General features: G+C 40.4%; 1 protein-coding gene across 1 annotated transcript in view; it reads right to left on the bottom strand.

The window, feature by feature from the left end:
* Nucleotides 1-12,342, bottom strand: part of SHISA9 (shisa family member 9) — a 184,908-nt gene that overhangs the window by 21,230 nt on the left and 151,336 nt on the right.

The raw sequence follows: 12,342 nt of genomic DNA on the forward strand, positions 1-12,342 counted from the left end.
TTTGAGCTATTTGGAGCTGATTGTTGATCTGAGAACCTTCTCAGGGCTTCTGAAATCACAGAACAGTACATACATAGTTCTTCTGCAGTGAACTCGTGGTGCTGAACTGGTAGCAGTAACTCCCACAGCATCAAGCACGGGCTTTATGATCATGTAGAAAGAAAGCTGGGCTGTTAGGGGAAAGAAGGCTTATAATGATGGAGTGAGTGGACCACCCCCCAAGTGCCCACAGGATCTGGCAGGCGCCAGATATCACTGCAGTTTGCCAGGGCTTTAAGGGAATTGAGCCACTTGGCTGTCTACAGCTCACTAATGAAGCCGAGTGCATGAGCGGGAGTTCTGAAGCCAGTTAACAGATTTACTGCTGGGAGAGGAAAGGAAAGCTAGGGCGTTTTTCAACTTTCTTTTTCTTCACCATTGCTGCTGCCTGGTACAGTCTCTGCTGGTCAGGCTGAGGCTGAACCTGCCTCTGCAGAGCAATGTGATCAGCCTTCTGCCACATGCCATGTAAGTAAGCAGTGAGAGCACCTCTTGGCAGCTCAAGAAGAACAGTAGAAGCGCTAGCATCTAATAGCAGCCTGTTTCTGCTTGCTGTTGCTGGTTGTTAATTGAGAACAAACTGGTATTAGATACCAGGTAGAGCTGAAAGAGGAATGATTTTCACATAACAGAAGAGTTCTTTTTGCAAATATGTTGTCATATCGAGAGAAACATTTTGTAAGGATTTCAAAATTGTGGATATGTGTGTGCATATATATGAAATAAGTTGGCTTTTGAAACAGAGGTTCACTTTTTAAAAGATATTTGTTATTTTGGATAGAAAAACAAACTTCTCTGTTCCAGAATTCCCCCAAAATGTATTGGAATACTTTCTGAATCTATTTTGATAGGTTTGGTTTGAAAGGGTAAGTTTGTTAAGTCATATCTTTCACAGAAATGGTATTTTGCTGACTTGCCATTTTCTAGTGAATAAAAGCTCTCCGGTAGTTTCTCATCAGCTACAGCACTGGTGTGTCTGATGTGACCAAGGGGAGTGACTCTTCTTTTACTGAAAGCAAGAATTTACAAAATCCTATTCCATTCTATCTCTAGAGTACAGCTGAGGAAAGTCTCTAGCTCCAATGGCTCGCATCAAGCTGACCACTCTTTGCAAACCATCTGCAGCTTCCAAGTGTCTTTCTTTTATGGCTGTATCTAGAATTACACTTTTGAGGAGGAATGCTAGCATGGCTGTATTTCAGTAACAGGGCAACTCAAAAAATGCCAGCATGTTGGGACCTTTAATGTAAGGAAGGTGTCAGCCTTTTACCGCTACATTCCCTCATTTTGTTCTGAGTAGATCTAAATCAGCACTTTGCAGATACCACTACCATGAAGTTCCCTTGTGGCAGTTCTTACTATTCAGTCTGTCAAAACATCTTCATTTTACTGTGATAAAAGTATAGTGAGCTCCAGTATTTCTGTGCTCACTGCCAAAGTGACTTGCAGCTGAGGAGGACTTGCTAAAGCAGTGTAAATAAGGTGTAGTTAACCAGGATTGTTTTTGTATCTTCTGGCTCTTGCTTAGACCTATCCCTTTTATTCAGTCACCTCTTTAGAAGTAATGAAAAAATTTACCCCAGAAATGTACTAGGGAAACTGACTTAGGTGTACTTGTTTTCCTTCCAGCTGTTCTAAGGCAGACTAAGTTGTTACTGGAATTAATTTTGCTGGGTTTTGGTGCTTTTGAGTTTTTATGAGAATGTAAGGAAATACATTTTCCATTTCCAGATCATCTTTGACTTCTGTTTTGTCTTGTTAAAATCCCTCTTCTAAATTATGAACTTCAAGCAAATTAATGACAGTCATGTTTTCACTGCTGCACTGACTGCACAGAGCCACTCATTCACACCCAGCTGCTTACACAAGACTAAGTCATCACATAGAAAATACAGTTCAAATTACTCATTCAGTTGGCCATTTGCACAAAGTAAATTAAGCAAAAGGCCAAACTGTAGCACAGTGAAGAAAGGTTCCTATTTATAAAGAGACTCCAAATGGACTGGAGGCCCCAAGGCCTAAAGGAAAATCTCGGCTTGATATATTCACCTCTTTAAATCTGAACCATTCTGGTTTTTAGTCTTCACTGGTCATAACTGGGGAATGTCCAATTTCTTTGCAAGCTTGCTGAACTGTATGTGATGTGATTCCTTATCTGTGTGTTTCTATAAATGTTAGCAAATGGAACATTTATGTTTTCTCCACACATAATTAATGTAATGATGGGTGAATTCACCTGTCTCTGGATACTACCCACAAAATGTTCATAATTGAAGTAACAACGGTGTAATGCAAATTGTGCAGCAGGTATATGCTCCCCGCAGCACAGTGTCAGTCTAGCCCCTCAAGGGAGCCCAGGTTTAACTGTGACCCCAACTAGCAGGTTCCAAACAGGACTTACCTTGTCTACACTTGAGCAATTCATGCTTATAACTACAGAATATGTTGGCCCCAACAGTGGTATAGTCATAAATACCACTTCAGTCTCAGCAATACTGGATAGGGATTCTTTCAGGGAATGCAGAAATTTGTCTACATTTCCTTGAAGATCTCAAGGAATCTCTGGGAAGTTAGAGATTTTTCAATTTTAGATACTGACTCTTTTCTGAAATTGGATAAAAGTGTTAAGTTTTGTGGAGCAAATAACTCAATGGACTATTTAAAGTATTTTTGATACTTTTGAATCCAAAGGATTAGTCTCAATTGGAAGAAAGTTTAACCAGAAAAATCCCACCCAGTTTTATCACTGACATCTAGTGCCAAGCTAAATCCTTTATATTTATAAACCAGATATCTTGTGATGGGTATTTGCAAGAGCTGGCTTCACTGATTAGGGACATCTTTAACCTGAAAGCTGGGGCCATGCTGATAGATTACTTTTGGCATCCTGACACTGGTACCTTGTCCAGCAGGGTATTCCACACACCCAGCTGCACTGTGCTACTGCCAACTTATGTATTTATTTTTAAAAGACAGACAACACACACAGTCAAAAAAAATACTTGTCGCAGCTTCTGGTGTGAATAATCAGACCTGATTAGTGATGGTGATGTTGTAAAAAAGCAGCAATATTAACAACCTATCTTATATTCTGCTGAAGCAAGGAAATATGATGCCAGGCTGCTCCCTAGCCTCCCAAGGCTTTGAGGGGTCATTCTGGGCATGGTGTCAGTGGTTTGCTCGATGTCTGCCTACGACCATCCCAAGAAAAGGATTTGGAAGAAGCATGCTCAAGTTCACTGTTCAAAAGCTAGACACCTGCTAGGCAGAAAGTGAAACAGACAGGAAACAAGAAAAAAAAATCTTCAGATGCTGAAGTGCTTTTGACTGTTATTCCAGTAAGAGGTCTAGGTGCAGAAAAAGCTAGTGGGAGGCAAATGGAGCAGAAAATAAGCACTGGGGGGAAGCTGCACCAAAACCAGTTTTAGCTAGAGAAAATGGGTTGTACGTCTTAGCTACCACCAAGGAGCCTTTGGAAATGGCTAAGGCATCGGCTTCTGGTCACAGTGCTGGTGGCTGATGAGGACTTTCATCATTATATTACCTGTAATCTTGATTTATATCTCAGCCCGTGCAATTGAAACTTGTCACAGCTAACAGCTTACTGCATTTTTCAAGTGAAAATGCTTTTTTGGAATGTTTGCACCCCCCTCTAATTGTCAGTTTTGGAGTGGCTGTAGTGCGCATCTTGGTGACAACAATAATATAATCAGTTGTGGTTACAGCTGCACAGTTTCCAATTAAGATGGTGTCACATCTAATTTATGCACTTTCTTTGGAAATTAGGGAATGGGCAGCTCAGCAATTACTAAATTATTAAATCTGAATAGGAACCCAGTGTTGACCTGACATGCCATGGTCACAGGTATGAATGTGGGAGAAAAAGGCCAAAGCCCCCCAGGGTTGGTTGGTTTGTTATTTTCTCCTTGCTGTTTATAGCATATGTTATGTTGTTCACCTGGTCTTATTATTCTTGTCAAGAAGCTGACAGAGTTAAGGGAACTATTCAGGGTTAGACAAAGGGATGCTCTTAATAACAAGCACGTTTGCTGTTTGAGAGCAAAGAGCAGACTGTGAGCCTCCCAGAAGCTCAACCACTGGTCCCCTGCTCTTCTGCCATGAAGGAGTGAAGCCTCCTCTGCAGAGTGGCCTGGGGATTTGTTCCTTTCTGTAGCAGTGAAGTCAATGATTCGGTGCTTGGAGACATGGAAAATGAAAAAACTCCATAGGCACAGAGTGGGATCTATTAGTAAATGAGCAGTTACAAACATAAGGAAAAGAACAAATGAGACAGACGATGCAGCAACAAAACAGGAGAGGAAGGGGGAAGGGCAGGAAAGCAGAATGAGATTCGGCTATAAAAGCCACCTGCAGACACACATACAAAAGAAATGAGAACAAGACAGACAAAAGAAGACTGGGAAGTCAAGGGGGAAAAAAGGGAAAATTCAGAGCAAAATATAATAATAGCTGAGCATTTTCAGATACTCAGGAGGAAAAGATATGCCCTGAAATAACTAAAATTGAAAACAGCAGCTCTGAAAACAGGATAGACCCAAGCGATTAGGGAATACCAGCACAAACCTGCTCCCCTCTCCTCCATAACTGCACTGCACCAACACGCGTATTTGTCTTTGGTCTTGAGTGTACTGCACTTAATTCTAACACCAGCTCATCCAGCACTGTAAATCCATGCTCACAGTCCTGCAAGCCTCACCAACAAAACCTGCAGAATCCCAGATATTACCAGATCTATGAGATTTTAAAATCTTGACCATGAGTGTGCACTAGTTCCTGTCAGGCCAGCTCCTTTCTGGGAGTGTTGTTTTGTTCATGGGACTGAGCCTCTGTAGCTCATCCAATGTAGGTGAACGGATACTCCCTGGGTTCTTTTGCGTGTATTATGTGAATTTTCTTGCAGCTGGATACCTTGCATATTTTTTCTCTTTGTAGTTAGTGCATTGTCATTGCCTTTATTTAGATTCTTTACCTCTTCCTTCAGATTTACATTAAATGTGTTTTTAAACAATGTTCTTACCTGCATCCAGAGCATCAATGCATACACTAAAGGGTGTCTTCTGCAACAGCTGATACCTCGAAGTCTGGCTGCATACCATTAGTTAATGCACTGTTTGTGCATATATAGACATGTACATAATATATGGGATCTATTTGGTTCGGTAGCCACTCTGTCCAGTACATGTCTTACAGGAGGGTGCAAGAGCCTTAGTGGTATTTATAAGTGAAATCGTCTATGAAAGGTGTGTGTTAATCCCTTCCAAAAGCAGCAATGCAAGTTATGCCCAAATACAGCATTGCAGGTTATCATTTTTCCATTAACTGTTAGAAATCTTCATGATTACAGAATTACAGAACGGCTCAGGTTGGAAGGGACCTTAAAGCCCACCCAGTTCCAGTGCCCCTGCTGTAGGCAGGGACACTTCCCACTACATCAGGGTGCCCAGGGTCTCATCCAGCCTGGCCTCGAACACCTCCAGGGATGGGGTATTCACAGCTTCTCTGGGTAGCCTGGGCCAGCTGTGAAGAATTTCCTCCTATCATCTAGTTTCAAAAGGAGTTTTAATAATTAGTTTTAAACCGTTCCCCCTTGTCCTATCACTATCTGCCTGTGTAAAAAGTTGGTCTCCGTCTTTTTTATGATCTTGTTCTCCAAATAGACATGTTTTTTCAGCTCTTGGCAAATTAGTGGCAATCCACAGCAATGTTTTTCACAGTCAAGAAGTCCTGAGCTGAAAAGTATTCCTATTATCAAATTTTAATTTCTCAGCCTTGCAATTTAACTGATTTTGTTTTAGCAAGAACAGATGCTCCCAAATCAGTTTCTGTACCATTCATTATTTTATATGCTTTTTTTTTCCAATTTTCAAATATTTGTCTCTTATCTAAAATAGATAATTTTGCTTCTTTCAGTCTTTCTTCATCTGACAGTCTTTGCAAGCTTTGCTCATTATAGCTGCCATTTCTCAACTACTTGCCACCTCACAGCAGCTTTTAAGGTGAGGTTCTACCCTCAGTTTTTCACATGGAGTTGTGTTATTCTGTATATAATGGTATCAACAAGTCACCCATATAAGTTTCTCTCCCTTATGGTATGCAGACTTTTTTTTTGTCTTATCAGTGATGCACAAGTCATGTGAGTAATCGTATTTTCCCTAAATGTGATAGCTCTGAGACAATAAATACTTTTCATGGCAATTTATGTTAACCAGTTACCTGTTCTGTCTCCGCACCGTATCGCAAAAACATTCTTGTAACACAGACAACTTCCCCATCTAATCACCATCACAAAAAGGATCTGAGATGAGTGGGATGGCATTTCATCCAGCAAAAGAAAATGTTTCTGTTTAATGGAAGTAACAGTCTACACTGTAAATGCCTGTCATCAAACATACTGTCTTGTGCCTTCTTCTGTCCTATCTAACAATTGTAGGAGTAGTCCCGTGCTACATGCTATGCTCTTGCTTCTCCCTGGTGCCACCGAGTGTCTCTCAGCTTCCTGATGCGTAGTGATGGATGCTTTCTCTTCATTTCCTACATGATTAGCCTCTTGGTCTGTTACTGGGTCCCGTGGTGGAGGTTGCCTGCTATTTCACATATGAGTATCTTCTGTAGATTTCTGAGGAGAAGCTTTTTTTTCCCCTCCAAAACTGAAAAATGCTGGACCGAGCAACATCTTCAGTTACACTGTCAAATTCAAAAAGCTATTAAACTTCTTATGAAAATCATTTTGCAGGCTGTGCTGACAGCGAGTAGTGTAGGCAGGTGAAGGGTATCCCCTGCTGCAAGCGTTTGTGAGTCAGCGGGGTTGGTAGTGCTGGCTGACCCCAAGAAGACCCATTGGTGCACGTTGGAAATTGGCAGGAAGATGGGATGGCGTGATCTCTCTTAGCACTTCATTGATCTCATTTAAGACGCTGTTGGACAAGGTCTTTGTGGGCACGGTCTTTATGTTAAAGCGTTATTCTATGAGGGATTCATGAGCTGATGTTCAGAGACAATGTCACTCGTTTGGACATGGGAAAGAAGGTCAAGGAGCCAGGTCACAGAATCCACAGTACTCTCTGCCTTTGGTCTATATCTTAGGAGGAACTGACTTTCCCCTGGCAGGAGAGGTGAGCTGCAGAGACGTATCAGTGAGCCCTGCACGCAGGGTGCTGCTGGTGCTCGACAGTGCCCATGCCTGGTTTGTCAGTGGCAAAATTCCCATTTCCTTCCACTGCAGTTGAATTCAGTGCTGCTGTCAGATGGAGGCAATGCTATCAGCATACACTTGGAAACATATGGACTCTTAATTCTCAGTACTTTTGTCTTAAGTGCAAATGAGGACAGCATTAATTTTACAATACAAATCCCCCTCCCTTTGATTTTCTATCTACGTCCTTCAGGGATTTACCCCTGTGACTGTCTGAGATGATACTTCTTTGAATAATGATTTTCAGGGTAGTTGGAACATAAACAAAAGAAATTTGCAGTGATGTGGCCAAAGAGCTGTGGGGCTTCCCTGCCATCTGTGTTGAGCAAAGGAAGAGCACACAACATCCTCTTAAATGGGCCTTTTTTCTACTGAATGTGCTGCTGCCACATAATGTTTAAATCTGTGGGAATTATATATATATATATATATAAACGTTATGCCTGTGACAGGTTACAAATGGGAAAAGAGACAACTGCGTCATTGTGTATCGGTTAAATTCAAGAGCTGGCCATAAAGCATCCGACCGCCTTCTCGATGAAGCCTCTGATGCTGTGAGGGGCTGCATTCTTTGTGGTCACAGTGATTTGGGAGATGGGGACTTCGTCATGTTTCAGGTTTGGGCTCTTTGTTTCTGGTTGGACTCCAAGTGTGTAGGAGCAGCGTTCTGTGAAATCAGTTGGCAGTTTTACTGCCATCTGAGGAGGGTGGGAGGGGGACATCACTGGCCTTGTGACTAAACTGGCTGGAAGCCTCTCTCCTCTTTTTCCTTTCCCTTGTGCTTGGTGTTACACCATCTCACATCTTTATAATATTTTCTGGGCTCTTGTATTGCAAAAGCACTACAGTCTGAGGTTGGTTTCCCACATAGACTTTTATTATGTGACACCCTATCTTCTTTTATGAAGGTTATTTTTGTGTCCTCTGAAGGTTTGCTTTTCCTTCATAATTACTCACAACCTGACAGACTTATAATCCTCTGATAGGATTTGTGACGTTGTAATCTTCTCTGGAGCAACCCATTGTGCCTTCACAAACAGGGGATTATAACCTTTAAGAAGGCAATAAGCAGATGAACTTCTCAGATATCAAGACCCTGCTTTCATATCAATTTCCAAGTGCTTGAGTTGTAGGAGAGCAGGGAGCAGTGCTGTGTTCTCACTCCCACCCACGTTTCTGGTTTTCTTCATCTTCTTTTGCCTCAAGTATCAGAGTTGAGAAATTAATTAAACCCACCAGTTACACACACTCTGAGCACTGCAAATATCCTTAGCTATGCAAATTAAGAAAAGATAAATTCAGCAAATTTGACTTACATGACAGATTTTTTTTGCCTAGAAGAATGTTCTTTACACTTTCCCATAAGGTATCAGTTGTTTTACAAATGAAACAGTTCTGCACCTTCTCATAGAAATAAAGGCTGCTAAGATGTACCAACCAACTCAGATCCTGTATTTTGCTGTTTTATCTCTTTCTGTGAAATCACTTTTCTCCCAACAATAAATACACTTTTACTTAGGAATGGGGACGTGGCTGTCATTATAGTATTTGGTGTGTCTTCTAAATGTTTATTTGCCTTCTTTGCTTGTTGTTTTCTCTTACCATAATGACTGCTGGCCACCAATAAGTGTAAGTTTTTATGCAGCTGAATATATCAAAAATCCCCTTACTTGAGGCATTCCACTAGCTTGTCTATTAGCTGTCCTGATATATGAACAGTTTAGAGGGTAAAGATTGGGCAATATAAAAACAATAAAAACAAAGATGTTACTGACTTTATGTATTTGTTATTTGCTCTTATGCTTAAGCAGTAGCGTGGTGGTCCTATAGCTTGTGGGTAAAAAATTGCCTGCGGGATTTTCACACTGTTCTTGAGCAAAAGCAATTGAAGAGTTACAGTTTAAGGCAGAGATGAAGTTAATATTTGAGGAAGCTGCTCAGTGTTGTTGCCCTTCAGTCAGCAAAAGGCTGGTGACAATTTCAGTAGCTAATCATCCGGCTAATGTGGAGTTTAAGAAACACTTTACTGAAATATGCATCTCACCTGAGGTTCATCCCAGTGGCCTATGCTGTCCTGATATACCAGACCCAGCAATGGAGCAAAGTGTGCTTTTTCCCTTCTGGAAAAATTTAGTTGTTGTTTTTTTTTAGTGTCTTTCTAGAGATGAAAATACATAAGTGTGCTACAGTGAAGCTGCAAAATCCAGTTATACGTCTCTTCTTACCTCATCCACGTGTGCAAATCTTATTAATGTTTGTGCCGTTTTTATTTTGTTAGTCTGTGTTAAGCAAACAAAAGCTCGGAGAGAGAACTTTGAAGGCCAGTGAAGAATTGCAGTCCCGTCCTTAGTGAAATAGCTGTAATTTGTTACCTTTTAGAATGGTGGGGAACAATATTTACTTATTACTGAGTGGGATGCATGTGATCATGTTGCATAGAATTATAGAAAATACAAATGACCGGCTCTTCAGAAAATTCTCTCTTTTATCCCGTATTCCTCTCAGGGAGGATTAACTATACTCTGTAGATATTAGCCATGTTTTTTAAAAGCCTCCGATGAGAGTCTCCACAGCCTACCTGCACAGCCTGGTCCAATTCTCATGCTATTCTGGTGGCATCCTCACCATGAGCAAACTTGTCCTGTTATCTTTTTTACATCTCCTTTGAGGCAGTTTAAGTCCATTACTTCTGTTATCCTCCAAGGACATGGAGAGGGATGATTACCATCCCTTCTGCTGCTGCTTTTTATGTATTTTAAGGTTGTTACTGTGGTCTTCCTTCAGCCTTCTCAGGACTACATAATAGAAATTCTTTCAGTCGTCTCTCACAGAATGATGAGATGTCTCAGAAGTCCAGCCTTTCAGAACAATCATTTTTCTCATATCTTGTAGGATCTCTACTTATTAATGCATCCCAGCGTACCTTTTCTTTTCTGGCTTCAGCATGATATTGTTGATCCATTTCTGCCTCTGATCCCCTAAAGCTCAGAAATTCTTTTATGTCAGACTGCTCCTTACCTTGCTGTTCCTATCCTGCATTCATTCTGATGATTATTCTTATCTATAGAATCTTGCATCTCACTTCGGTGAAATGCACCTTATTTTTTCACACCATTTTTCCAGCTTTTTAAGATTATTTGAATTCTAATTCAGTCTTTCAAGGCACTTGAACCTCCTTCCAGCTTGGTGTTGTCCATGAATGTAATAAGTGTATGCTCTGTTCTGTCTTCCTCCTCATTAATGACAATATTGCACAGTGTTAGAGACAGAACAAATCACTGCAGAACTCTGCTCGGTATGTCCTTCCATTCTGAAAAATATGAACCATTGGGGACTATTCTCTGCATGCAGTTTTCAAGGCAATTTTGCACCTCCCTTCTATAAACAGCTTCTGAAGTCTTATTAAAAATCAAGATTTATTACATCTACAGCTTTCCCCCTATCCAAAGGTCCTGTTATATTGTCATGGAAGGAAATTGCTTAAGCTTAGCTCCATTTGTTCTTGACAAATCTTTATTAGTTGTTATTCATGATTGTGTTTTGACCAGATGTTATAAAAAGTTTGATGAACTGTTGATTTCTACTCCTTCCTGCCTTCCTGTCCCCTGTCCTTTAACTCATGAATTAAATTTAACTAAGTAATCTATAGTTCTGTTCTTTCTCCCTTTTTAAGGCTTGACAGCACTTTTTTTTTTTTTTGTTAGTTTTACAGAACTTCATCCACTGGGTGAGTTCTTAAAGATAATGGCACTTAGAGGACTTGAGCCCTTTCCATGAGTATGCAGGATGAATCCTTCTGTGCCATCAAGTAGGAGCACGGTTATAATTTTTCTAAGTGCCCTTGAAACCTGCCCTTCCTCTTGTCAGGTGTGACCTCTCCCTTTTCTGATGCTAATTTTGGTTGGTTTCTTTAAACTTTTGCCTTTTTAGTGAATGCGAGGCTCTGTCCTCTAAATGGGACAATTTGATTCTTTGAATCTTTAGATGTTAGTTTTACTAAAAAAATAAACAAAATTGAAATACTTTGAGTCCAATACATGGTTCCTTTTAATCAACGTGGAGCGTTATAAAGCAAGCATTTATTTGAGCCACAGTAATTTGGACTGGCCCTTTTATGTAGAATAATAGTTAAACATTCAGCTGCTTAGTTATAGTGTTCCTTGTTGCTATTTCAATAATTGCTAGATTCAAATTATTTCCTGTTTAGATAATGTTGTTTTATCCAAATATATGCACAAGAGTTTCAGGAGAAACATTAGGTGAATGAGAAAATCAGACAAGTAGCTTCTTTTGAAAAAGAAAACGTTATCTTCGGGCGGGAAAAATTATATATTTTTTCCTTCTCTCTTACTTCTAGCCCATCTCAATTGCTTTAAGCCTGTGAGGTGAAACTTTAAATATAACAACGCAAGCAAAGTAGACTAAGTATTTTACAAGGGTAAATAGAAGGCTGGTAAGTGTCCAACTCATTCCCTTCCAAGTAAATCACTTCTAACCATGCTGCCTAGGAAATCTGTTATTGTTGTACCTTGCAGATAGATGGTCTGAAAGTTGCATCCTGTTAACAGAGCTTGAAATTCTTACCAGAGAGAAAACATACTTAAAAACCCCTGTGATTTAAGAAGAGGTGTACAGTGTCTACTGACAAGGTTCACTGGTCTTTTTAATCACTGCATTGCCCCCAGTGTGTGGCGGACGTTTAGGTTCTAACTTGCTGTGTACTTGTCACAAACCAGCTACTTCTGTTTGTAACTTTCTCGTTACTCACCAATATGTCTAAGTGTAGCTACTGATGGCATTTCAGCTAGAAGTGAAATAACCCTGCTACCTGCTTAAGCTCTAGGGGCACGAAGAAAGAGAAGATGGGGAAATAAGTTTTATAAAATACTTCGTTTTGCACTTAAAATTATGAATTTCAGATCCTGTCAAGAGAAACAGGGAAGGAATAACTGTCCATGTTTTTAGTGGACACCTTCTAAAGTATTCTAAATTACTTCCTCTGTCCTCCCACTGTTTGTTCCTGTCTTCTGATGACGAACATTCAGACCTATTGAAGGAAGTGCGAAGTAGGTATAAGAGTGAGGAAAGTG

The sequence above is a fragment of the Cygnus olor genome, chromosome 15 (genome assembly GCF_009769625.2).
Source record: "Cygnus olor isolate bCygOlo1 chromosome 15, bCygOlo1.pri.v2, whole genome shotgun sequence".
Lineage (NCBI taxonomy): Eukaryota > Metazoa > Chordata > Aves > Anseriformes > Anatidae > Cygnus > Cygnus olor.